This window comes from Ammospiza caudacuta, chromosome 2 (genome assembly GCF_027887145.1).
Source record: "Ammospiza caudacuta isolate bAmmCau1 chromosome 2, bAmmCau1.pri, whole genome shotgun sequence".
NCBI classification, from domain to species: Eukaryota; Metazoa; Chordata; class Aves; order Passeriformes; family Passerellidae; genus Ammospiza; species Ammospiza caudacuta.
The window spans coordinates 68,628,723-68,655,256 of record NC_080594.1 but is presented as its reverse complement, the minus strand read 5'-3'; the positions used below and the strand labels follow the sequence as shown (position 1 = coordinate 68,655,256).

The window sequence follows — 26,534 nt, the reverse complement described above, 5'->3', positions numbered from 1 at the left end:
TTACAACAGACATGAACTATAGAAAGAATGATACCTGTTTTATTACTGCCATCTGAATATTTTGTTTTCTCCTGCTTTTTGCTTTGGTGCCTAATAAATGCCGTTATCAGTTAATTGAGGTATAATTGTTTTACCTATGGATTTATTTTAAAATCATCTGTGCTCTGAAAACTGCAGTTTTATCCAAGAAAGTATTAGGCCAATGTTCAATATTAAAGGTTTGGATTCATCTTTCAAAAATTGCATAATCTTTTTTTAATAAAGAAGCTTTTCAAAATTTCATGTAATTTAGTTTATTTATGCTGTCATATAGATGCAAAAATGATAGTAGTTTTGATTCCTGGAACATGGCTTTGAGCTCTCTGCAGTAATCCTGCTCTCATGGATGTTTAAAAAACTAAAAAAAAACAAAAAACCCAAACAAAAATAACCCCTCACACACAAAAAAAACCCAAAACAACCCCAAACCCAAAACAAACTAAGCACCAATCAAGCAAACATGACAGAGAATCTATGCCAAAAACATCTTGCTGCCATTTACTTTTTTCCCCCACAAAATATTATTCTCTTTCACTTCTTTTTTATGAAAGTAATTTTCAATAACATTATAGAGAAAAACCCCAAAGACATATATTCTCACAGTGTCTTAAATTTTATGGTTTTGTGTCATGTACTTAATTGTACTTTTATAATTTTCCCTACAAAATTCTCTTTATGGGGCTTGAGCAGCAATGTCCCTGGTAATTAAGTGAATGAATACATAATGATCATTAGAAATAAGAATAGTTTAGAAAACTTTTCATGTTTTTATGATATCTATTTAGGTTTGAGTTTGGGAGTTATATCTAAACTTTGCTTCATTTGTGTCATTTTTTGTCTACAAATAAGTTAATTTTAGGGTGCAACTCTAGTTGAAATTCAGCATGGCAATATATCTTCTACTTTTGGTCAGCAGCACTTATAAAAAAGTGATTATTAGAAGATTTGCTCCTCGCCAAAAGTCTGATTTCCATCTTGCCAATCTTACATTGAACTAAAAATGGAGACAAAGGCCATTTCTCGCTTTTATTTGCAGATATGCATGAACAGACCATTGCAGGCGCTTTCGTCTTCCAGCAAACCTACTGCTGGATGTCTTGGAGAAGCTACAGAGGAACTACAGCCACTACAAAAATAGTGATTTTCAGAAGAGAAACAATTTTTGTTACTTTTTTTCATTCACTTAGCACTCTTAACAATCATCTGCCCATTAATTAATATTGTTATAGCTACCTATAATAAACTAATTTATTACATGTTCCATCTGAGAAATATTCTACACTCTTCAAAGTCAAGTGCAAAGATATTCCCCTCCCAGTCTGCTTCATTAAGAGCAGAGATATAATTGAGTGCAAATGGATGGAAAAGAATAAATAGTGTAGTATAGAGCACATTATTTATTTCCACAATTTCTTAGCTCATACAATTTTTGAGAAGGTTTGATTTGTGATCTTTCTAGATGTACTGGTGTAGGGGGATAGAATATAAGAAAATAAAGCTAGTATAAAAAGTAATCTTACCCCTAAGGAGTTGCAGATGAGCCAATTATTAGAGATTAGGAACAGGCCTGACTTTAACAGGGCACAGCTGTAGCCAATGAGAAGAGGAGTGCTATAAAAGAGTGGATCGGGTGGCTGAGTGGAAACTGGAGTAGGTTGTGGAGTTGGTTGGCTGCTGTGAGGAGAAGAAGAAAGAGTTGATGTTTAGAGGAGTTGTCTATGAGAAACATCAAAGAGGTATGAAACTCTTATAATAAGGAGACAACAATATGGAACCTTTGCAATATAATGACAAAAATGACAACATATTAGTAAGAAAGTTACTCCATTATAAGTAAGATTTGGAGTTTTGTACCTTGCATTTTCACTACACTGCAATTTAAATGTATAGGCTTGATATTTATGGTGCAACATACCAAGCATTATTATAAAAATATTATTTTCAGATTTTTCTTGGCTTAGTGTACTAATATAAGTACTTTTGCCATCATGAATAGTTAAGTGAATAATGGTTACTTATATTTTGTAAAGATGGATTACTCTCTCATCTGATTTTAAAAAATTAACTTAGATGCTAATCCATCAGATGTTTCAGGCATTCATTATGAGTAAGTGACCTGGTGGGGCTTCAGATGGCACTAGCAGAACATAATGACTCTGACCTTCTTAACCTGGGATACACACACATATAAATGAGAGCAGGAACTTTACCTTGTGTGTGTATTCGTGCAATTCGCTATTTCAGACTGGAATATCCAGCAAGCAGGAGGAGAACTTTACACTGGTGAGAGGTCCCAGGATGTGGGTGTTGATATCAGATGTGTTTAGGGCCCGTGCAGATGTTCAAGAGTCTTACCTAAGTATGAGTGTGCTTGTGGAAAGTGTGTTTACACTTGTGAGCCTCAGCCCCGATCGGCCAGAGGTTAGGTGCAGGGCTTGGATGTTTCTCCTCGCCCCTCACGAGCACTACCCCTGTGTGCCGCTGAATTCAGCGCCCTGGCAGCAGCAGTCTGTGTGGCTGCTGGCACGAGTCTCCTGTGAAGCTGGATGAATTTGCAAAGGAAAAGGCATCAGTTTTATCCAACAGCCTGGGACTGAGTCATCTGCATCTCAGGGTGTGTCAGGCTGGGCTCCAGATGTCAGGAAGGTGTCCGTGGACTCCAAAGGCTGCTGGCTTCAGTGGCTTTCATAACATCTTTAACCCTTGCCCTGAATGGAAATAATTTTATTTTATCTTTTTGCGGTCATAAAGACTGTCTAGTAGCAGGTAATTGCTCCATAAATTTGTTTCAGCTTTAATTTAAGTTCGAGCAATCGTGTGCTGTAATTCCCACTGTTAGTAATTACAGGTAGCTACTCATGTGACATTGCTGATGACTATTTGATATTTTATTTGCAGACTAAAATATCATAGCCTTTTTTGATTGAACTAGGAATTTTTTGTATGAACGCAAAAAGAATAGAAGAAATTCAAAATGAGACTGGAGACAAAATTTATGGTAAATATACTTCTCTTACCTTCCAGGAATATTGTGTTTGAAGACAACGCCTGTGAGCTCCCTCCTATGGATCAATGGGCTTATTCATAACTAATTAAGGAGTATGATCTGATTAAAAGGCAGTATGGAATAATGTAGTCTGTATAACTTATTCTTTAAAGTGTTTTCTTAGTCGTCTGATACAAGCAATCATAGTAAAAAGTTAAAAGTAGGTTCTCAAATATCTAAGTAACTCTGGTTTTGCTTCACTGACAGCATTCCTACTTTCATTCTGGTCTTGGGTATGTATATTATAGTGATTTTTCTAAATTCTTTTTTTTTTTTGACCTTCTACATTTAGAGACTCCTTTCTGTTTGAGGTAAAGAAGACTTGAGCATACATGATTTCTCCAGGCTGAAGTGGGGTCATCTGAATTCTTCACACACAAATCAGGAAGTGTCTGTAGGACAGCATTACATAAAGAGGTCTCCTACCCTTTCCATGAAATTAATATAACTGAGATTTTCTCTGAAGTATCTGTATGCTGATGTACATACAATGGGGAGCAAAAGAAGGGAGGTAGAGATCTGTGTGCAGACCAAGCGTTACAATTTCACTGATGTCAAAGAGACAGCTCACGTGGTCTCAGTGTTGCTGCAGGTGGGTCACCATTTCATCAGGAAGAACAAACCAGGGGAGAAGAGGAATTGTCTTTTATGTGAACAGAGGGGACAGAGGGAGTACAGGGACCTTTGAGCATAAAACTTTCTTTTCCTTTTCTTTATTTCTCCTGCCTTTTTACCTTTCTGTATGTCTGTGTCTCCTGTGAGGCTGATTACTTTGCTAAGAGAGGTTGTAGAATGTTTATTTTAGGAGATTAAATAGACATTTAGAAAAATGTCTATTTTAGAAGATTAGAAACATGATTTCGCAATTTTCTGGACAAGCTGTTCTATGCAACCACAGATGGAGCAGGAATGAAGGTTTAGACAGCTTCCACAGGTTGCCTTTCTCCTCATGCATTTTGTGAGCTCTCCAGTAGAGCACCCCCACTCTGAGTCTCTGAAGACACAAATATCTTCAGCTAATGAAAAATTTACTGAATCTTAAATAATTTTCCCTTCCTTTTTGTTTGCATTGTTTCATTTACCCACTTGACACTTAAAACTTGACATGTTCTCTTGCAATAAATTCTATGGAATAGACCAGAAAAACACACCTTTAATTGGAAGGATTTGAAAATTTATTCTCTCAACTTCTTAGACAGATCTGAGTCTTGCTTGCAGGCCTTGCTTTAAAGGAAGGTTTTTACTACAATGTTAGGTATATTTACAAACACACACATGTACATATACACACACATATACTCTGAGAATAATAATTTAAAATTAGATCTAATGGATTGTTTCAGATTGTGACAAAGACTGTAAGCAATTCAAATCCTTCAACAAATAATTATGTGACAGAAGAAAATGTGAAGAGGATGATTAGGCTGTGGCATAATTTCTGTGCTTGAGGAACAACCAGGCTATAATAAAAATTTCAGAGATAGATTAAGTCTATCAAATTGTGTGTTGTGAAAAGGATGAACACGAATGACAGTTTTTGTAGTTCCAGGGTAAGAGCTAGTTGAAGCTGGACCTAACAATTGTTGCTTCAAAACTTCACCAAAATAACATTCAGCATTAGACAAAGTCTTCCAAATTGAAGAAGCTTGTCTGCCTAAGTGCCTCACTGAGATCCATGGTGTAATGAGCAAATAAGTTTCATCGTGACCAAAGGTGTATGCCAGGTGTGATGTTAATGGGCAGAGAGGACTGTGGATGGAAGCAAGATTGACTAAAAGAACACCCTCAAAATACCTTTAGAAATAAAAAGTTTACTACAGTTTAGGGAAGAGCCACCTAAGCTGCTTAGCCACTAGCAGGGCAGCAAGGTGAGGAACGAGAAAAATGTATATGAACAGCAAACATCACGTACTCTTTGGCAGGGAAAGCAGCAAAAATAAAGGAGGCATTCAAAGCTGTGCCTACAGGAATAAACAGGCTTGTGCACCAAGTGTTGATGTGAGGAGTGTGATAGATTTTGCTATGCATGGATCTGTACAGCCAGCATGCTGCCTATGCATAACACATCACCTTCCAGTGCACTGCAGTCATGGTCAGATGCTAGAGACCTCATAATAACACACTTTTATATGGGTTTTAAGTAACTATCCTTAGGTTTTTGTACTTTAGAATTTTAAAAGGTATGAAAAGATATTGTAACTTTTTTCACAGTTTAAATGTCATGTATTAGCAGTTATACTTCTTTAGAAATTATTTTTTGTTGCAGGATTTTAGATTTATCATACTCCTGTAGCCATTTGGATGACACTGCAGCCTGTCAGTAAAAGTTACTAATGAAGTATAAGTGAGAATCAGTTTTAAGATATCTTGCTTCTCTTTTCAGCTACAACAGACATACTTGTTGCAACAAGTAACACTTTTAACATCACTGTGTTATATATTTAAAAAAATACAATAAATCAAATGTGAGACAGTTTCCTAACCTGTAAAAAGTTATCATCAGGGTACATTGTCACTGCTTTGAGAAACAGAAATCAGTAGAGCAAGGTTTATGGGATAGGTTAAATAATGGATCTTTAAGAACTTTGCTTGAAGCACACACGTTCAAACTTCACAGGTGCTTGAATTTCCATCATTCTGTTTTTTCCAGTTTCTCATTCAGTGAATTACAGAAATTGTCTCCAGGGCAGAGTGTTCTCAAGGAAAAAAGCAATAAAGAGGAAACATTTCTAGCATTATGGTAAAACTGTTTATTTCTTAAGAAAAATAAGTTGTATAAATTAGTTTGACCTTTCCAAATTTCAGGTTTTGGGGAAAAAATTGCCTTCTTAAATTATATGGTTCCACTCTGAATTGCTCCATATTTCTGACCCTCAAGTTCTCTTTCTTTTTCACTTTTCTACAGTGATCTTTAGACTAATGCTGTGGCCCTCAGTGCCTCACTTTACTGTTTGGAGGGGAAAAGAAAGAAAAGACTTTCTATGACAGCACTTTGTAAACACTTCTGTGACTTTGGTGAAATTCACTTTAAAAAATAAGCTGCACAGATACTTTTTCTACAACCCTATTTTAGAACTATTCACAGAAATGACTGACAGCTAATGGCTATAATGTTTCCATAATTTTCTGGTGCAGTAAATGTCAATGTTATCCAGCCAATCATAGCAGCTTTTTACTAATCTTTTTTCATTCTTTAGCTGACATTTTCCCCACCTGAAGTGTTCACATACACACACATGCACACATACTAAGCTAGGACATCAGTAGACAAATGCTAGCTGTAGGGTCTGACTAAGTTTTTAAAGAACTCCCTCCTATTCCTCTCTATCCCAAGGATTTTCTACAGTCAAATATTCAAAAGATCAATTTAAAATCTTTGCATGAAAATACATCTCTTGAGAGTTTAATTCAGGAAACAGAAATTATTGTATAGTATTGTATAGTATTCAAATTGACCAATTGGTAAGGACACAATAAATTTTCTGTATATACAGAATGTATTCAATTTAAGTAGATTTCACGAAACTTTCATAACAAGCAACCATAAGAAGGAATGGCTTAGTTACCTTGCTGATAGTGCAAAATTGATTTATTGTCATTCATGAACGACAAGTATTATCTTTTTTTCTTATAATTAACTGATTATTCATTGTGTGATATGGGTGAAAATAAAACATCCTGTAAAAATGTATTTTAAAACTGGTTTTTGTAATCTGGTACCAACTCCTTGAGTTCATATACACCACCTAGATATCTTCTTCAGGTATATTTCTTGCAGTAGCTAGAATGTATTATCATCATTATCTTCTGAGAAGCTGCTGTAAGATAGTTCGGTGATACTAAATATCATACAAATATATGGTCAAGATTCCTAGTAAAATTTACAGTAAATAAAATATAAATATACCTTGCAGGACAGTGTACTTCAAAAATGGAATCATCCTCCTCTGGTATGTTTACAATGGTAGCAACACAAAAAACTTTTGTACTCCTCTGTTTGTTGAATTCTAGTTTGCAATGTCAGCAAAAAGAAAGAAAGAGTGTAACACTGGGATTTATCTTTCAGTCACCATAGGAAAAGATGTAGAGCACAGGGAAAGAGAATCATAAGGAATTAAAAGAAAGCAAGAATATTTGTGTTTATGGATTGCAGAGATAAGTGCCTCAAAAATACATAAAATTAGTAGAAAGGTATCTTTGATCATTTATTTCCAGAAGAAAAACACTTCCTATACGCTATTTATAAGAAAGGACTCTTCCCTTTTAGTTTATGTCCACGAAACTTGTTCGCCTTGCATTTCAGTAGCAAAGGCAAGATTTTCTCACTACTGCTGGTACTCACTAGATGTCTGTTCTTGCCGTATCCAGTTAAGACATCTACTTAACTAGTTGTTTGGTGGTTAATAGAGCTAGAGAGGAGAAATAAATTTTCTACATCTTTGGTTTTCCTAGTTTTATAACTAAGTTTTCTTTTTTGCTGAAATTAAGTTTTTCATTATCAGAAGACAAATCTATCTTTGCTTTGAAGCCAGAATTCTGCCCCTGAAGTAAAGAGAAGGTTCAAAGTTAATAACTCTTTTCTGTGCTTTGCATATAAAACTGACTCCAAATTTTAGCTGAAGTAACACATTTCTCAGCAGTTGATTATTAAGCTGATTAATTCCTTCTAAGAATTCTAGCTAGAAGAGCTCACTGTTCCCTCAGCAGTGTTCACCACAATAAGAATGATAACAAGCAGATACAGGCACAAGACCACTTCACTCTCTGCTCCTCCAACATTGAATAAGCATGTTCTGTAGAACAGAGGTAATACCACACTCCAGCCTCCAGTAGTAAGGGCCTGCCTAACTCATTTAAATGACTCACACAGGAGAAACAGCTCACCTACCTGTTTTTCCTCTTGGACCGGTGATGGTCACCAGCTAAGTATGCTTCTAAACAGGCTCAGTGTATGCTGGATCCACAAGTTTTGTCTGAGATATTTAGTGTGTTTGTCAAAAATGTGCTTCTAGGACTGCTCTGTAAAATCATTCAAGGAAGAAAAACTGTTATTTTCATCAATGAAGCCTGACCATGATGCAATTAGGAAAAATAAAAAAAGTTGTTTAGTTTTGTTTGGGTTTTTTCTTCACTTTTGCGGAGTTTACACAATTAAAGCTTGATTACACATTCTCCCTTGTTTTGTTGTTTTTGGTTAAAGGCCACCTTGATAAAAATGTGGCTTTCATAATATAAATTGATCTAAATCCACAGAATATTTCTGTATAGGGAGAAAAAAATAAAGGGCTGCATTTTTTCCCAAAAGTACTTATAGTTGCATATATCCTTTTCCTCTAATTGCTCATTGCTTAAAGTGACAAAGTGCTATTTTACTTTTTAATTAAAAAAAAAAAGAGAAAAAAGACCCATTATCTTTTCTCCCCATTTGTCTTCTAAATTGCAAAATAATCTATACACACAATTCTAGTTGAGACAGTTTTGAGAGGCTTGCTTTGCAGTAGCTGGTGTATATTACTTTCTAAAAAGTCATAAGTTAAGAAACCTAAAGAAGCAGAGGTGAATGTGTCTACTTGCATATTCATACATGTGCAAATATTTCAAATATTTCATGCATAAAGACTACAGAAGCCTCAAAAAGATAAATTCTCATTAAATTCTCATACTGTTCAATGTAGTTAGCATCTCCATGTTACTTGGTTCTTATGACACAAGTCCAAGTTGGGAAAAACATATGTTGCTCTTACAAGCAAACTTACAGCTCAGTGAAGGAATAGACCAGAAATATTCACCCAAAACACATCAAAGGATGTAGCAATTTTTGCATACTGTCTTGACATTTAGTCCAGCCACGTGCCGTTATTATATACTTGTTTATCTTATGTTTGCTGCTCCTTTCATTTTAGCTAATGTATCCAATTGATCATTCATCATTATTGCGAATGTTACTGCAATAGAGTAATTCTAGATTCTGACAGATGTAGTGTGTTGTAATGACTTAAACATGGTTGCAAGGCTTGTTTTTAAAAGCCTTTTCTTTTTACTATCTTCCTCAAAAACAATTTAATCTTTCTATTTGACATGAAAAAAATAGATGTAGAACAAAACTGTGTGTGATAGGAATGTCATATTCCAATACACAGTACAGGATTGGGTTTTTTTCATGTTTAATTATGGTATTTTTAGAAAAATAAAATCATATGTAAATTATAATTTTTTTATATTATGTACTTTTTGAAATTGCATGACTAATACAGATGCCTCAAAATATTGTGGTAAATTCTCTGATACCTTTAACCATGGTGATGATAAATTCTATGAACTATATTAGAAATTTTGAATCACAGAAAATGAAGTCACTTACTTCAACTTGTCTCTCACTACACCAAATTATGTATTCTGCTGGCTAAGGTTTCTCCTGAGGAAGAAAAACCCTGCATGATTCTGATGATATTTTTTTTTTTCTGTCTTGAGAAGTCTTTTTACTTTGTGAATGTAGAATATGATTTGGCATCAACAGACTAAAACAAAGAAATCCATGTGTACATCAACTCAGGAAACAGAATCTGTGTAAATTTCAAAAAAAAAATTTTCCTTGGCATAAAACTTTTCTAAATCTCCTTTCTCCTACAGAATACTTTTGCAGGTTTTCCTGCCTAATGATGAGCCATTAAATTAATGTAAAAATTTCTGGGGAGTTGGAATTATGTTTATCTATTGTATGTGTACAGATACATGTTCACATTTATATATATAACATTGAGGAAATTATTATTTCCACTTTCTATTCATTATCAACACAACAAAGACAATTTCGGAGAGGTCTCACATTAATCTATGACCAATTTATGTAACTTCTAGTGAATGTTAAAACTTAATATAATGTTAATTCAATTAGAACAATATTTACTAAGGACAGAAAAAAAGGGAATATTCTTGTAAACAGATGCATTTAGCTAAAACAGGAAAGAGGCTAGAAACTCAAGATAGTATAAGTAGAAATATCTAAAACAAATGGATTAAGTCTATTTGCAAAGAATTCTTTTAACTGAAAAAAACCCGGAGATTTTATTTATCACTCTTAATGCAAGGCCTATGTGTTTTGGATAAGTTTATATACATTCCCAGATGATCATCTTTAAAAATAACCACTCCCCCTCAAAAATAAACAAACAAATGAACTAACAAAGAAGCAAACAAACAAAACCCACCAAACCACTACAGTAACAACAATACCCACGACCAACAACAAAGACATAACTGACAATTTTTCACAATCTTATTATAAATGTGTTTTACTGCATGTTTCATTGAATCATCCTGTAAGTCACAATTCTGTTGTTGCTGGATCAAAGTTAGGGTTTCTCACACCTCCTTAGATGTGTAATAGGAAAATCTTTGGATGGTCTATGGATTGCCTGACATTGAAATATCCATGACTCCAATTTTTCTTTGTTGTAGCCTCTGGATTTTGGTAATGAGAACTTGTAAAAGCATCAAAGCACACCAACACACATGCAGCCTTTGTCTGTAGAATGAATTATATTTCAGCAATTGTCTTCAAATGCACAGATAAACAGTAAGTCATATTCAAACCTATCTGTATTCTTGACTGTTGAGTTCTATAAATCTAAAAGCCTATTTGATTCTCCTTCCCTGTGCTATTGCAAGGAAATAAAGTTTTCTGTAATATATAGCATAACAATAGATACAAGAAAAATAATATTTTTATCTATTTATATACACTATTTCAGATTACTGTTTCTGAGAAAATTACATCAATATAGACAAGCTTGTAAAATGAAGCTGAAATTTTGACAAGGAGACAACTTGTCTCCTGTGTTCCCCTCTAGAACTACAATAATATAAGCAAAAAAAAAGAGTATTGAACTTCAAAATATATTTTATAATCCATCACACTATTTATTGTAAGAGGATTGTGTTTCAGATGAAAGGCAGTTGAAGAAAACACATCCATTTCATCACATTTCTCAGAAAGTGGACTTTCCCTTTAATATATATTTCAATCTGAAGAGAGACGTGCTGGTGAAATGAAAACAAATGACAGTGCTATCTCCAAAGAGACAATGTATTATTTCAAAATGTATGTAAAGGCCCTTGCTTTGCCCTTATGACAGTTAAATTCTCAAAGTGAAACAGGCAAAAACCATGGCTAACTCATTCAAGGAGACATGAAATGTGACCCCTCCTTTTTTTCTTCAGTGTGAGGAGAAAGAGAGGATGAAGGGGGCTGAGGAAGTGCATGTGCAAGTGTGTGTGTCTGTGTCTGTGTGTATGTATGTGTGTTTTTGTGTTTTAATAAATTTTCTCTGTGGTGTATGCAAAATGAAACATAGTCTGAATTGGAAAAAGACACTTTTGATTTACATGATGTCTAAATGCCAATTAAAAGAAAATAAGATTGACTCCCAACACAACTCACATCATAAAAGGATGAGAATATAGCTAAAATTAATGAGGGCGAAAGATAAAGTGATCAGTTTAGATGGTGATCACAGTGATGATGAAGTCTGAATAAATGCCTTGTTGTCTAATACAATTTCTTATTTCACGACTTAAACCTTACTTGAAGGCATACATAATCACTAGGCTTAAGAAGAAACCTGTTTCATTTTCAGTTCAGAATCATGAAATATCTTTTTCTCTTAGTAATTATTTCATTATTTAAATTTGTCTCTTCACTGTTCTGAATAATCATGATTAACATTTGAATATGTTTTGAGATAATTCTTTGGAAAATTATCTGGAAGCATAAACACACTCTGTTCTGTTTCTGACAGAGGTCTGGTATCAGAGATTTCAATGGAAGTAAAAAACCCACAAAAGACATTTGTGTTTTAAAATCATAGAATAATAGAATCTTTTATGTTGGAAAAGACCCTCAAGATCATCAAGTACAGCCATAAGCCCAGCACTGCAAAATCCACCAGAAAATCATCTCCCTAAGAACCACAACTATGGATCTCTTAAAAACCTTCAGGGATGGGGACTTATCATCATCAGTCTCTGAACATCCTTTCAGTGAAGAATTTTTTCCTAATATCCAATCTAAACCTCCCTTGGTGGTACTTGAGGCAATTTCCTCTTGCCCTGTCTTTTGTTGTTTGGGAGAAGATACCAACCCCTATAGTGCAACAACTTCTCCTTTCAGGTATCTGTAGAGAGCAATAAGGTCTCCCCTGAATGTACTTTTCTTCAGTCTAAATAATCCCAGCACCTTCTGCTGCTCCTTGTAACACTTGCGCTCCAGATCCTTCACCAGCTTCTTAGGAAGAAGCTTTTTCCCTTCTCTGGACATGCTCCGACACCTCAATGTCTCTCTTGTAGTGAAGGGCCCAGAACTGGACCCAGCACTAAAGGTGCAGCCTCACCAGTACCGAGTACAGAGCGTTTTATATCTACTTTATACACAGATTATGTAGCATCCTAAGTAATGCCATTAATCTGTTAAAGTAAATAGATACAGTCTTATAATTAAATGTACTAAGAGTTGCTGGAAGAAAGATGAAAACACAGGTCATAATATCACTAACAGTATAAATTATAGCAAATTTAGTGATCAGTGTAGACAGGAGAAACAAGTATCTGAGTGTGGGCAAAAAAAAAACGAACATTAAGAAAGGATAAAATGCTACTCTCTATTTTTGCTTATTGGATAACTTCTATTAGGGTAACTATAATAACTCCAAACTGATGGCAGAATATTTCAACCATCTACTGATGCTTTGTAGTACTAACTGACCTAAAGTTTTTCAGTTTCTGATTAGTTAATTTAAGTTGAACAAAAAGAGACAGCTGTCACTGTGCAAAAAACTTGCTGTGTAGTTTTGAATTTTCATGAAATGTACCTTTGCATCTGCTCAAGTTGGACTAAACAGCAGAACATGGGGTGCAATAAATGAGAAGTGAAAGCTAAGGTGTGGAGTAGCATATCTGTTCACTTACATAATTTGAAAAGAATTAAAATATTGGGAAGGAAGAGAAATAGGGGTAGAAAATAGAAAAGAAAAAGTGTAGTTGTGAAAATATTTAGGTTCAGTTCTAAAATAAATTATCTATAACGAATACTCTAGCTTCACCCCAGCTTCATATGAAGCTCCATACTGCTTTATGTACTATATTCTTGGAATGAAAGAAGAAAAGATGGAAATCTCTTTTCATAATAAAAATAAAATCACAGAATATAGCCCTTTGAGTCCAAGATGATGAAGATATTGTATGTAGAAGTAAGTAAATGCAAAACAAGTTATAATACATGTCTTTTGAATAGATTTTTAGGCAGATAAGTTACTATCTGTGAGGAGTCAATGCAAAATTGGTCTGCATATTTGAATGATTGCAATAAAACTTCCATTGTTTCCCCCAGCGTGAAGGGAGTTTTCAAAACTATTCTTGAACAGAGTAACCTTTGATGTCCATTTTACTTGAGATGTAATCTTTTCCTTTCTTTTTTTTTTTAAAAACTAATCTCATGAGACATGAATATCTTGCAGCTGTAGAAGTCTGTATGCAAATAATTGCTTTGTCAAATAAACATCAATAAGTCAAATTTATTAACATATGAATACATTCAGCTTATTAGGCAAATTATACAAAGCCCATGTATGCAGCAAAAAAAACATGGAATTCCTTGGACAGTGGTATTGTATTTTAAAACTGTTTTAAGTGTTCCCATGAGCACAAAGTCTCAATAAAATGAAAGTACTGCATAGGAAAACTTCGTTTATGAAATTTTGTAACAAATAGATCACAAATATTAATTTCAGTGTTACACAGAATGCATTTAAACTATTCTCCAGACCTAAGCACTTTCTAGGCTGTCTGGACATTATTTCAATTTAAATCCTAATATGGAGCTCTGCAAATAGCCATCTTTTTCTGTGCAGATCGAAAATTCAAGGTGATTGTTTATGGTGTGTGGAATGTATGTGATATACAATATGTGGATGTGTATCCTTTCAAGAGCTGAGTGACAAGCATGAGAAATGGATCTCTGCAGTGATGACTGCACTCCTAGCCCAAATGACAAGTATGTGGGTATTTCCCTGGAGGGCAGTATCAAATTGAGAATCACAGTAGTGACTAGAGCTAAGCTAAAGAAGAGGACTGCTATTACCTATTTTATGAAAACCATACTTTCTGTGAAATCTGGAAAGAGATAAAGTTTGGATTGATTGCATTTATTTTTTACAAAGATTGGAGACAATAGTGGTACTTGAAAAAAGAAACTATTTTTTACCAACACTTTGTTTTTTCTTTGTAACTATATTTCTGTTTATAAAAGATTTGCATTGTGCTGATACAGCCTCCTGTGGCATAGATGCACTAAAATTGTGATAAACAAATCAAACAGTCACCGATAACTTTAAGGATACTATCTTTTTGTGTATACATACATACCTTTTCTGCATCAAATTCAGCATGAAACACAGAGCCCTATCTATTTACTTATTCAATGCATTGATCAGTCCTGCAAATCATCCTGTCAAGTTAATGAAGACTTGTTTACAAATTATCAACACTGCTATCTGAAAATATTAAGATATTGCAATTCTGACTATTCCATGGTATGTGTTTTATTTTTAAACCATAATATTTGTACATTTTATATGCAGTCATAGATACACGAATGATCTCCTGTAGTTTCACCATGATGAGGATTACTGTTTTACTCATATGTACACTGAAAAAGGCAGATGAGCAGCTGTTCATTTTTATTCTCCCTCCTCCTTGTCCATGTCTCCATACACCTACCTGTACCATAAAGTTGTAACTGCTGTGTCTCTTAATTTCATCTTTCCATTTGCTTGCCACTAACACTGGATCACAAAATCAGACAGTAATTTAGTTTGCAAGGGACTAGCTCCAAAATGGATCCACTGAAAGACACAATGAGAATGGAATAAAATGAGACTTTGAAACCAAGGATGAGGGTGCAGGGAAAGGTGTTTTAATTTTTAATCTTTTTTCTCACCACAAAAATCTATCTTAATTAGCAATAAATTAATTTTCCCAAGTTCATTTTGCACATAATGTCTCATTTTTCCTTATGGGTAGATATCTCACTGCTGCATAAAATTAACCCACCACAAATCCACTGCTTAAAGCTTAATCAGTTCTATCAAGCTTTTGAGGGCCTTGCCCTACCAAAATTTGTGTATCACCAGTAATGGAAATTCCACATCTATCTCAGAAACCCTACCTCATATTCCACTATTTTTGATAGCTCTTGCTTCCTGCATCAACTGAGAATATCTTCTGTTGTTAACTACAGTCTGTTGCTTCCTACCTGTGTGTTGTTGACACACATCTGAGATTCTGGGACCACCTGCCAAGTTCTGCTCTTAGGTATTAGCATTAATACCTCCCTTTTCTCTTTTTAAGTTTGAACAAAATCCAATCCACTTAGCCTTTCCTTGTACTTTAGGCTTTCCAGTCCCATGAGCATTGGCTAGTTTCTTGCTAGATGTACCCCAATACATTGGTGTCTTTTTTACATTGTGCAGGGGAGTTCAAGGTCAGATGTCAGACTCCAGATGTAACCTCACAAGTAGTAAATAGATGGAAAAAAGTCATTTCTGCCATCTTGTAGGCAGCCATCTCATTAATGCAGCCCAAGATATTGATAACCATCTTTGTTACAAGGATTCAATGGTGGCTCAAATTTCTACTCATCTGCTAGGACTCCAAAGTCCACTTCTGCAAAAGTGTTTATAGACAGTCAGTGTCTAACTTGTACTGGTGTATGTGATTATTCCCACCCAAATGCATGACTTATCATTAGCCATTTCTGAATTTCATGAGGTATATGTCAGTCCTTCCTCCAGCCTGTTGTAGTCCATCTGAATAGCAGCTCTACCCTCCAGTATACTGACTGCTCCCCTATGTGTTACTGTCTGCAAAGCTGCTCAGAGCGCTCTCCATGCCAACATTCAAGTTTTTAGTATACACATTCATCAGTGGTGGCTCAAGTACTAAATCCTGAGGGGAAGCACCAGCTAAGAGTGAGTCTTCTATTAGTGTCACAGTACAGTAATGATCGAATTTGATCACGAGGGTCTTGCCAGTTTTCTGCTCATCTCATTTTCCGCTTATCCAGTCCATGAATCATCACTTTTGCTGTAAGGATAATATGGGATATTGTGCAAATTTCTTACTGAAGTTATTTGACACCATACCTGACATAATTTCTCTTCCAGATTATATCTTGAATCATCCTGTTATGCAGTGTTTTTCCTATTCCTTGTCTGATAAGCATCTTTCCCTATATATCCTATATTATATTTGTTTTCCTATTTCTCCTAGTTTTCAGTCATCTCTTGTAATGTTCATCTCCTCCTTATCTTTTCTACATATTTGGTGCATGAAAAGTCTATATTTTCAGTCCTTTGTTCTGCCTTTTGAATTATTAAAGGGCCAGAAAAGGTTCAAACACATAGCTAAATCAAAATAATATCGCTTTTACTTATAAAAATGCAGTAACATATGTTCACATTTCTCAAGGCATGCTGCACCTTTGAACCCAAATGTATGTGCAGAAGCAACCTCTGATGTGACCTCATAATCACTTCTAAAACCCAGACAGGCTTCTCAATTGAATATAGAATTCAACCTGCCATTGTAAGACTATGGACACTACATCTTTGAGCCTAGATTTTCTATAGCAAATTAGTATTGCAAAAAAAGAAAAAAAATTTTAAAAAATGTAAGATTGGATGCACAATCAAAGGGCAAGAACTGCAGGAAGTGGATTCAGAAGTCTCAAAGCTTTTGATGGCTTTAAAATGTCATTGTTTACCTGTTTCTAGGTAGACATGATAAATAAAAATTCATTATTTGTGGATGAGAGGATAAATTTGTATCTAAGAAGATTTTGAACTAAACTGAACTGGGACAACTTCACTAGAAGGAATGAATAAATATGTATGGTCTGAAAAAAAACTGAACGTGTAGAGTGCAATGCCACAGAATGAAGTTCAATGTCCCTTTACTCTAATTTTCAGGTGAAATAGGCTGTCATAATTCAAAGTTATTTCATTCTGAAAATGTGTTAGAGATCGAAGAGCAAGATAATTGCAAGAGCAATGGTAAGCAAAATGAATGAGATAATTGTCATCGAGATTAAGTTTATGTAAGAAGGATTTCTTGTGGGTTTCTTTGAGTTTATTGTCATATTGTTGCTATAATTACAGAAAGACATTGACAAAGAGTTATACATTTATATTAGATTTCCCTACCAGAGAAAAAATTGAATTATTTTACTCTTGTTTCTCTTCTTGCAATTGTGACAACACCAAATCAAAGCTAAGAAACATAGGTTTTCTTATATTTACAGGATCTGGTGTTTTTTTCAATCACAAGTAAAGAATAAATTTTAACAGAATAAATATCACCCCAGAAATAATTTCTGAATCTATGTTAATGGTAAAATAAAATTTTAAAATTCTTCTTTAGCTTCTAGCCATGAGTTTGACTTATGACTCTTGAATCAATATAAGAAAACTACCAAAACTCAGTTAGGCAGCTAAACCATGGAAGGAAAGGCTTTCAGACGGGAATATTCTTTAGTCTTTCTAACTGATACATTATTTTATGCAGAAGATTGTGGAATCCTTTCTGAAGTGCCAAGGTCTCTTTTACCCATGCATAGTTATTTTATTTTCAAAACTACCAAGTCTGCAGACATTTACAAGACTGCAGAGAAACAGACGAAAATGCAGGGGGGAAGATTCAAACCACGATCCCCTAAATTCAAACGCATTAGATCTTTCTCTTTGTATGGAGCTCACAAGACAATAGGCTCATGATCAATAGAAGCCTTTTTGTGCCAAATAAAACCTCGTGAGGCCCAGGTTTGGGTAAATTCTCTTTTTTCTTGTGGCTCAGCTCCACCATGAGAAATCTTTGAGGCTTAGAAACTGGTTAGCAAGACATTAACTGACTGCATATTAAGACACTATGTTCTGCCTCAGCGGGCATTATTCACATTTCATTTTCATCTTTTTCAAACATTGAACTATGCATTATATTCAAAATATAAAACCTGACATTCATATACTTTTATAATAATGAGTTTAAAACAAATTGTTTGTTACTGCCTTTAATTTCAGACATCACATCTGAGCCAAAAGACATCATGCAAACCAATTATTTTTGACAAACTAAAATCCAACCCTGTCAATGAAGAAAACATGAGAGAACACTTTAGGAAAAAAGATCTTTTAATCAGAGAAAGTACATATTTCTGTTCTTCAGCAAGGATTTTCTACATTTAAAATATCTTACTTAAAAAACCCCAACAAACTAAAAACTTTCTGAAAAAAAATGCTGAAGTCTTCAAACTGAGTAGAATTCTCTGAAGGTTCTTTACTATACATGGCGCATTTTATAGTTTAACTATGCTTCACTTTGGATAAATTGAAGTATCCTAAAAAGGTCTTCTTGATGCTTATTTCTACAAACAGAATTCTTTGTGGATTAAGACATATTTTTGTCCTTAAATACACCTCATGCACCCAACAAAAGTTAAATTGTTATTATTTGCATAATTCTAGAGATGGGAATACAGTTCCTTTAATCATTTTACAACAGCCTATTCAGCTTTTCCTTTGAACTGAAGCAACTCTGCACCCTGTTATACCAGGTCTTGTTGAAAAAGTTTAATGTAAATACCCCTGCTAAACTAAATTCCCTTAATTTTGAAGGATCTGGGCCTAATATTTCTTATTATGTGCTCACTATCAGGTTACAAGGTTTTAGAATAATACTTCAGCAGTCTTCAGCAACACTACACTCTGAAGTAGCCAGGTGGCCTGTTCTTGTTCTTGCCTTCTGTTTCCTGGATTCAACTACAGCAAGAGATCTGCCTATCCAAAAGAGGGAGCCTACAAGACAGTAACATCTGTTTGGGCTGACTGATATTCTCCAGCTGACAGCCATGAAAAACAGAATAACATTTTCATTAAAAGGCTACCAGAAATGATATGAAAGTTAGCCTTTACCAAAGCTAGCATTCAGTAATAGCAATTTATTTACATGTTTTTTTAATTTTTAGATTCATGTAGAGTTGAGAAGATGCTGATTTTTTTCTCAGCCAGAGAGCTTTGTTTGCAGAAAAGGTCCCACTGCAAATTATTTGATGTTCTTTGAAAGGATTTGTTGTCTTGTTTCTGTGATTGCAGTTCTGACAACTAGAACTACGTGAACATCCTAGGTAGGTACTTTTTGAAGCAACTCTTAATTTACATTTTTCTTTCAAAACTAGTTATGTTATAACTGTAAACAAGTCAAAAAGCTATAGATGTATGCAAGAATGAGTTAGAACGATTTAGGTTTCTAATGATTTAACGTACAGCACTGCTCTTCTAAAGGTTCTTTAGCTTCCATATGTGTGAAGAGCTGTACTGAAAACAGTGGGAATAAATTGTAAATGGGATGCAAGTTTCAGTGAAAAGAAGAGTTGACTATGAGGACAAATAGCTAAAAGGGAATTATCTTGTTCTGGAAACAAACCTTTCCCAGTACTGACACAGATTTTGACAAGAAATGCAGAATATATTAGGAAGATGGAATAACAAGTTGGAGATCTATTACATGCTGCTTATTGTTCACTGAGATATCTGCATTAGTGAAAATGCCAATAGAGAGATAAAAAAGACATATATGTTTAAAAATCCAAGATCCAGAAAGTAATTGAGTTTATATAATTTATAAATCTGCCTACCCCTACCGATGATATCCCATTTAGCTTGAGGATAAGATTCCTACAGTTCTTAGAAATGTCTTTCCATTAAGGTAGGTATTAGTCTTTCACTTAACACCAGGGAGCTAGCTGGAAAAATTGACGCCTGGATTTGTAATGACAGCACAGAAGTAAGATCAGCCTTGACAAAATGCATGTACTTTTCCTGTAATTTTTGAGAATTGCTACAGAAAAATCCAGCAACAGTTCAGAGAAAAAAACAAAAGGCTTTTTTGCTTGTGTCTAGTCCTTATTCACCATTCTAGGGGAGCAAGGACTTCTGACAGTCAAGGGGTTTAAGTTCCAAAAGAATTGTGAGGACAAGCTCTATGCAGAGCTGACTGAATACTGAGCCTTAGATTACTTTTGCAAAATCCTAAATCTCCTCACTTCCTTAACAAGGGGTTTGATTATGTTCTTGTTACTGTCCTACTGTCTTGGCCAGTAGCCTGATTGAGAGAACATGGCTTAAATTTGGCTAGATATTTGGACTTTTCCAGCAAGTTATATGAAGGGAAGATTATTTTATGCCTTTTCACAGGAGGCAACTGCTCTTCTAATCTGTGTCCTAGACAAAGAGGTGTGGACATTTATTCCAGTACAATTTCATGTGCCAGAAATGGGTCAGTTTGAGGCCGGATGCATGATGTGGGGCCAGAGCTGTCTTTGGAGGGTAGAGGAGACCCCTGAACATCTGCATCCATGGATTATTTTAAAAGTCTAAGTGCTTTGCTGGATTACACTGTGGTTCTTGAAATATCTACCAATTTATTCATATGCCCTTCATTGTTTTGCAGAGTGTCATAACTGTAATTTTGCCTAAATTTAATTTATCTCAGGGTTGTATAAAACAAGTAGGAAGAAAAACTGTTTGCAGTTTGAGACGTATCCTCTGTTCAAGATTGATTTGATGTAGAAGATCCAAAGGGTTGCTTCAATAACATAGTTCAGCACTGACATCTTTAACTTCCTTTTAAGCAGATACAATCTGGTCTCTGCTCTCTTGGTGAACAAGAATGAAAAGGAGTGAAATCTGTATTTTCACTGCAGTTCTGTCTTCCTCCTCTGTGTACTTAGTACTGTCACAGAACCTGCTTATATCACACACATAGTATTCACTGCAGAAGTAAAGCCTTTTTTCCCATGTTTATTACATAATTAAGTATTAATCACTTTATGTCCCTGGATTGCCTAGAATTCTCCAAAGTTTTAAAGATACTTTAGGCTTAGACTTTCTGCCTTGTTTGACTTTTCACAGTTATGAACTGAAGGAGTTTTTCAACTCAGCAACATGCATTTTTAAGAAATTCTAAATAAGTAATGCACATTTTGAAAATATGGTCTGAGAAACATGAAATAAAAAAGCCCACACAAGCTGACAGCCTCAGAGAATGCAAAACAAATGAGAAAGCCCCAAATCTGTTTCACACTGCGGTGTGAGCTATTTAAGAGACAGCTGGTCAGTCTTCCTGTTAGTAGTCCTTGTAAACAAAGTTCCAAGGAACAATAGAAAACCTACCTTCTTCTGGTTATTACTTCAGAGGATCTTTTACAATATTGACATTATTTTGAATCTTTGGATACAAAATTACTATTTACGATTTTTATCTATTCACTGTTGTTCATCCACGAATGGCTTTATGAAGCATTTAAGCTTTTCACCTGACTGTATTATGCAATATTTTTTAGGAAAATGCCTTGTTTGAAACATTTCTTTTCCTGAATATCTAATTTCAAATTAGAGAATTACCAACATAGAAATCATTTGAATTCTTCTGCATCTAGGATATTTTAATTTTTTTTTTGCAAAACACAATAGCTTGATAAGCAAAATATTCTTTAGAGAAGAATTGTGCCATGAATGTGAAGTGTGTAATGAAAGAAAAATGGAATTCTCTGTCCTGGGTAGATAGATTATCCTCAACATGTGAGTTAAATAACATGAATTGTTCCTTTCTTTTCATATGATTTTTTATATTTTTCAATATGTGATAGAACTCAAGATGACCCGATCAAGCTACAGGCCCACACAGATGAAGAAATACTTTGTTTCTTCATCTCCCTGTAGATATTGTAGGTGTTAACAAAACCTGAATTGTTTTGTGTAATTATGAACAACAGACATCTGAAAATGCTGATAGATACTTTGATCCTTAAAGACCTCCAGTGCTGAAAACATGATTTAATAGGTTTTAGCTGCTTTCAAAAAGTAAACTGAAATTCCTCGAATAACAATTTTGACTGTAGATACTGACAGTCAGAACTGATTAGCTCTTGAATACCCAGTATTTTTTATGAACTAAGTTATAGGGACTGATATATTTTAACAGCTCAGGCCAGGTTCCTTTATCCTATTAAAATTCAAGCAAAACTATGATGCTACTCCCCCTACTCTAAACATGAAACAATTTTATCAACAGCTCGTCAATTACTCATTTTATTTAGATGGTACAATAATAAAAACCTAAACAAGATAGCTGTCCATTTTCACAAACTAAAAATACTTGGGGCTCATAGTTGTGCTAATTAAATCATTCTCACAAAAATTTTTATATGACACATAAAATCAAGTTCTACTTAGTTTTGTTTTCCTTAGCCACGGCAGTAGTTGTTAAGTACACATTATATCTTATGGAAAGTATGCTAATATTGTAAGAATTGCTTCCTGTATCTTGAAAAATTGTCACAAGGCAGATGGGTACATCTGCTGTGTCCAAAGAGATCAGGTACTGCAATCCCAGGGCAGGAGGTAGATATTTCAATAAGGAAAGATTTTAAAACTAGACTTCTATTTATGTTCTACAAGCTCTGTAGGAATGTCTGCATGCTCAATATTGATTATTCTCTGGTTGGATTGTGAAGACTTTGCCCTATCACATGTCCTTGAGACAGTAACCTAGAAATCCATTTGCCTTACAATTAACCTTTCACACAGCTGCTGAATTTAGTTACTGATGTATGAGACTTTTGAAATAACTATATTCCCATGGCAATAATGGAAATGAAGGAAAACAAGCACTGCACCAAACTTATAAAGCAGTGCCACTTGGCACATGTTGTATAATGTTCAGAACTACACCCTTGGTAAAACCCTTAACTTTTCCAATATACTTCAGCTTTTGCTAGCATGTTCAAGTGAAATTATCTCCTTCACTTTTCAAAATAACATCTGCATTGTCTGGGTTCCTATACCTTGGGATATCCATACTTATGTGTCAGTGTGGTGGTCCAGCAGCAACATGTTATGTGTGGTTTAATTCTTGGATTTGGAGCCAAGAAGGCTTCCAACAGACTCAGAAATACAACATCAGCACAGCTAAGATAAGCCTTTTATCATGGGGGAAAAGATGCAACTCCAACAGACTTGCAAAAGAAAGAGCCATGTACTGGAGAATGACAAGAGACTGAGGAGTATTTGAGAGCATGAGAAAACAGCAAATAAATAAGTGACAAGGCTTAAATTAAACAAAATAAATATCCAGCCTTTGATTTAGATATTCATTTTTCATCATCTTCTGGGAAAAAACATTGGTTTGATACCTAGATCTAGCACACATACCTTTAACTAAAATTGAGCTCACATATTCACAAGTTTTTTAAATCATCACTCTTCTAATAATCCCACAAAGCAATGGTGTTTATGTTTATTAGCACTATTTGATGCTGACAGCAGAACATTAGGAGTAGAGTAGAGTAATAGAAGAAGATGTGCAATATTGTAGTACCTATACATGTGTGTGTGTATATATATATGTGTGTGTGCAGGTTTCACCATTTATCAGTCTATATGAAATGCAAGAATGGGAGATTGATGTTTTAAAATGTACCTTTCAATATAAACAAAATACTTGAAAGGTGCTTAGATTCTCTTTATGAAAGGAATTGTCCATAAAATCCCTTGGACATTCTTCAAGATTTATTTATGTTTTAGACATAAATAGATCTTTTCAGACAAATAGTGGATCAAAGAAATCAAAGCTTGAGGAAGGCTAACTGCATGAAAAAAGGGGAACAAAGTCACACTTCAGGCTTTCATCCTTTGAAATTCCCAAACAAAAGCTTTTTTTGTGTCCACAAAACACTTCCATTCTATATAATTTGCAGTTTAATCATTTTCTGGTGATTCTTCCATATGCTATTATTACTATCATGAGCCAATATCATTGTAAGAAATTAATGTCAAGTTTTTCCCAGTCATGATAAAATTTTTATCATCATCATACATCTCAGAGCAGCTGTGACTTTTACCCATTTGTTGGTAATCCTTTTGAGTCTATATTGTTTGACCAGCCTAGGGGAGATACCCTCAGATCTGTTTCTGTATAAGAACAGTGCAAAACCTTGTAAAAGACTTTAATGTATCTCTGTGAATTCACAGTCAGAGAAGAGTTTTGTAAGTGGTAGTCTTGATCCCCAAGTTAGCTTTGTGCATTATGACACCTTCCAATATGCTCACAAACACAAAACAAAAAACTCAAAGCATAATGCAGAAGAGGAGATGGAAATGGAATCTGTTCAGGCACAACAGATGGAGGATGTATCAAAATTCTGGAAGGGGAGAAGGGGATAAATTTTACCTAACTTTGCATGCTGTACTATGTTATTACCTACATTGAGATGACTACTATAAACTCGCTTCAAATTTAGTGAGAAAAAAATCACACCTTTGGAGTAATATTATCTGACCTATTTACGTTTGTACTTTAAGATAAGAAAAAGTATATACTGAATTTTTTTTCTTTTTATTGTTCTGAAGGTGAACAATCTTAATACATACTTTAGCATTGCAAATACTCCGAGGCATATTCTGAGTTATTAGAAACTTGGTTTCTATTTAGAAGATTATAAATTAAGCCATGTTTAGTTATCTAGTTGTGAAGTATCTTCCTTCACCTTGTGACAGATCAGAAAAGAGAAGGTTCTTCCATTTCAGTCCTCAAAAATGACATCTATACTTCTCAGGCTTCATAACAATAGGAAGAGTTTTTGCTGCCATGGAGGTAAGCAATAAAATGCTTAGAGCTCAGTCCTTTCACAAAGTCCTAATAAAATTTGTCAGAAGCTTTTCTTCATATCTCATCTTTTATATTCTATTAAGGAAGAATGGATGAAAACATTACATTAGCAAATTATTCTAGCAAAAATTCTACTATTTGTAGCTTTGCAGCTATGGTGGGTGAAATTATTTTGATGCATCTCTCCTGTTAATAAATATTGCAACTTCACAGAAGACTTCCTACTAGGTCCTTAATATTTTTAAAATAAATTCTGTATTTAAACTTTTAATTTCTCTGTGCATGTGATGATGTTCAAACACTCCTGATTCTGTTGTAGGAACTTCCATGACATTGACTGGAGCAAGGCCAGGCAATTGCAGAGTCCAGTGTGGTAAACAGAGATTTATCAGCTGTAAGATGTAAAGCAGGACCCACACCTGCCATGGTTGCAAGGAACAGGGACTAAATGTTCTCTTAACAGTAACTAGTTGGCAGTGTGAATATCTTGCTTTGTCATTCAAAATCACTACCTTAAAAATTGTTTTGGGAAGACCATCAGGAAGACTATTCTGTTAAGATTTAGTATAGTTAATATAGTTAGTTCACAGGGAGTTAAACTGCTGGGCATATAATGATTTCTGAATCATAAATTATTCAAACTAACCTCACTTCTAGATAGAGGTTCATACTTAAAAGGTATACATGACAGTAAGTAATTTTTGGGGTGTTGTTAATTGATAAATGTCTGGTAAGATGGGATGCTTAAAATCTTCTCATTCCATTTACCTGAAATGTTGAAACATGACCCTTTTCTTCTTTTTCAAATTTACATACCAGCATATCAGCTGTGTGAGATATTTACTTTGCTGGAGAGTTCACAGGAGAAACCTTCCTCTCAGAGGAGAATTCTTCCTCCATATTGTTGTAGGAAAACTGAACTTGTCAATTGAACATAGTGGAATGACATCAACAGTTAAATACACAGAAACCTGAAATCAGAAAAAAATCAAGCCAATGAACATAACCACCCACCATCCCCTCCCAAAAAAAACCCCAAAAAACAACGAAAACTAAACCCAGCCCCACTGGGATTAATTGCAAAAAATTATTTTTAACCAATTTAAGGTTAAATACTTAATATTGTTGATTCTGCCTTGCAGAGACCTACATTTATATATGTTGTGCACAATTTCCTTTTAATTGCATAACTGAATGTACACAAGTGTAAAATTGATATATTTTTAACTGGAAAACAATAGTAGGTTCTAGTTTAGCCCAGGGGCAGATAAATCTGCTTTTCAAACTCAAAACACTCTATGACTATGGCCTTTTTTTTCTCTCTCTTTTTGCTTCTTTGATTGTATTCATTTGGAAGTAAGAAAAAAATGCAGTCATTGTTAGACATTTAGGAAGCTCATGTCCCAAGAGCAGTAGATGAGCAAAAAAACATTACAGTAAGAGAAAGAAGCAGTAAAGTAAGAAAGGAAATTCAAAGTAGGACATATTCTTTTCTAGATCTATTCAGAAGGAATAGAATGAGACTTTGAACAGCCTGATATATTGTCTGTAACTGATGTTTCCTTGAAAATTCAGTTATTGCTGCCAAAGAGTTAAATTATTTTTCCTCTTTTATTACTTTCTAAATTTAAAATAGAATTGAAAACATTATATTTCATAAGGAACTTTTCTTTCC

The 26,534-nt window shown here is 34.5% G+C and overlaps 1 long non-coding RNA gene across 1 annotated transcript; it reads left to right on the top strand.

The window, feature by feature from the left end:
* The first annotated feature begins 1,696 nt into the window (after positions 1–1,696).
* LOC131554936 (uncharacterized) lies at positions 1,697–3,689 on the top strand. Its single transcript, XR_009274479.1, has 3 exons — positions 1,697–1,775; positions 2,972–3,037; positions 3,378–3,689. It is a non-coding gene; the product is annotated as an uncharacterized LOC131554936 (long non-coding RNA).
* The last annotated feature ends 22,845 nt before the right edge of the window (positions 3,690–26,534 follow it).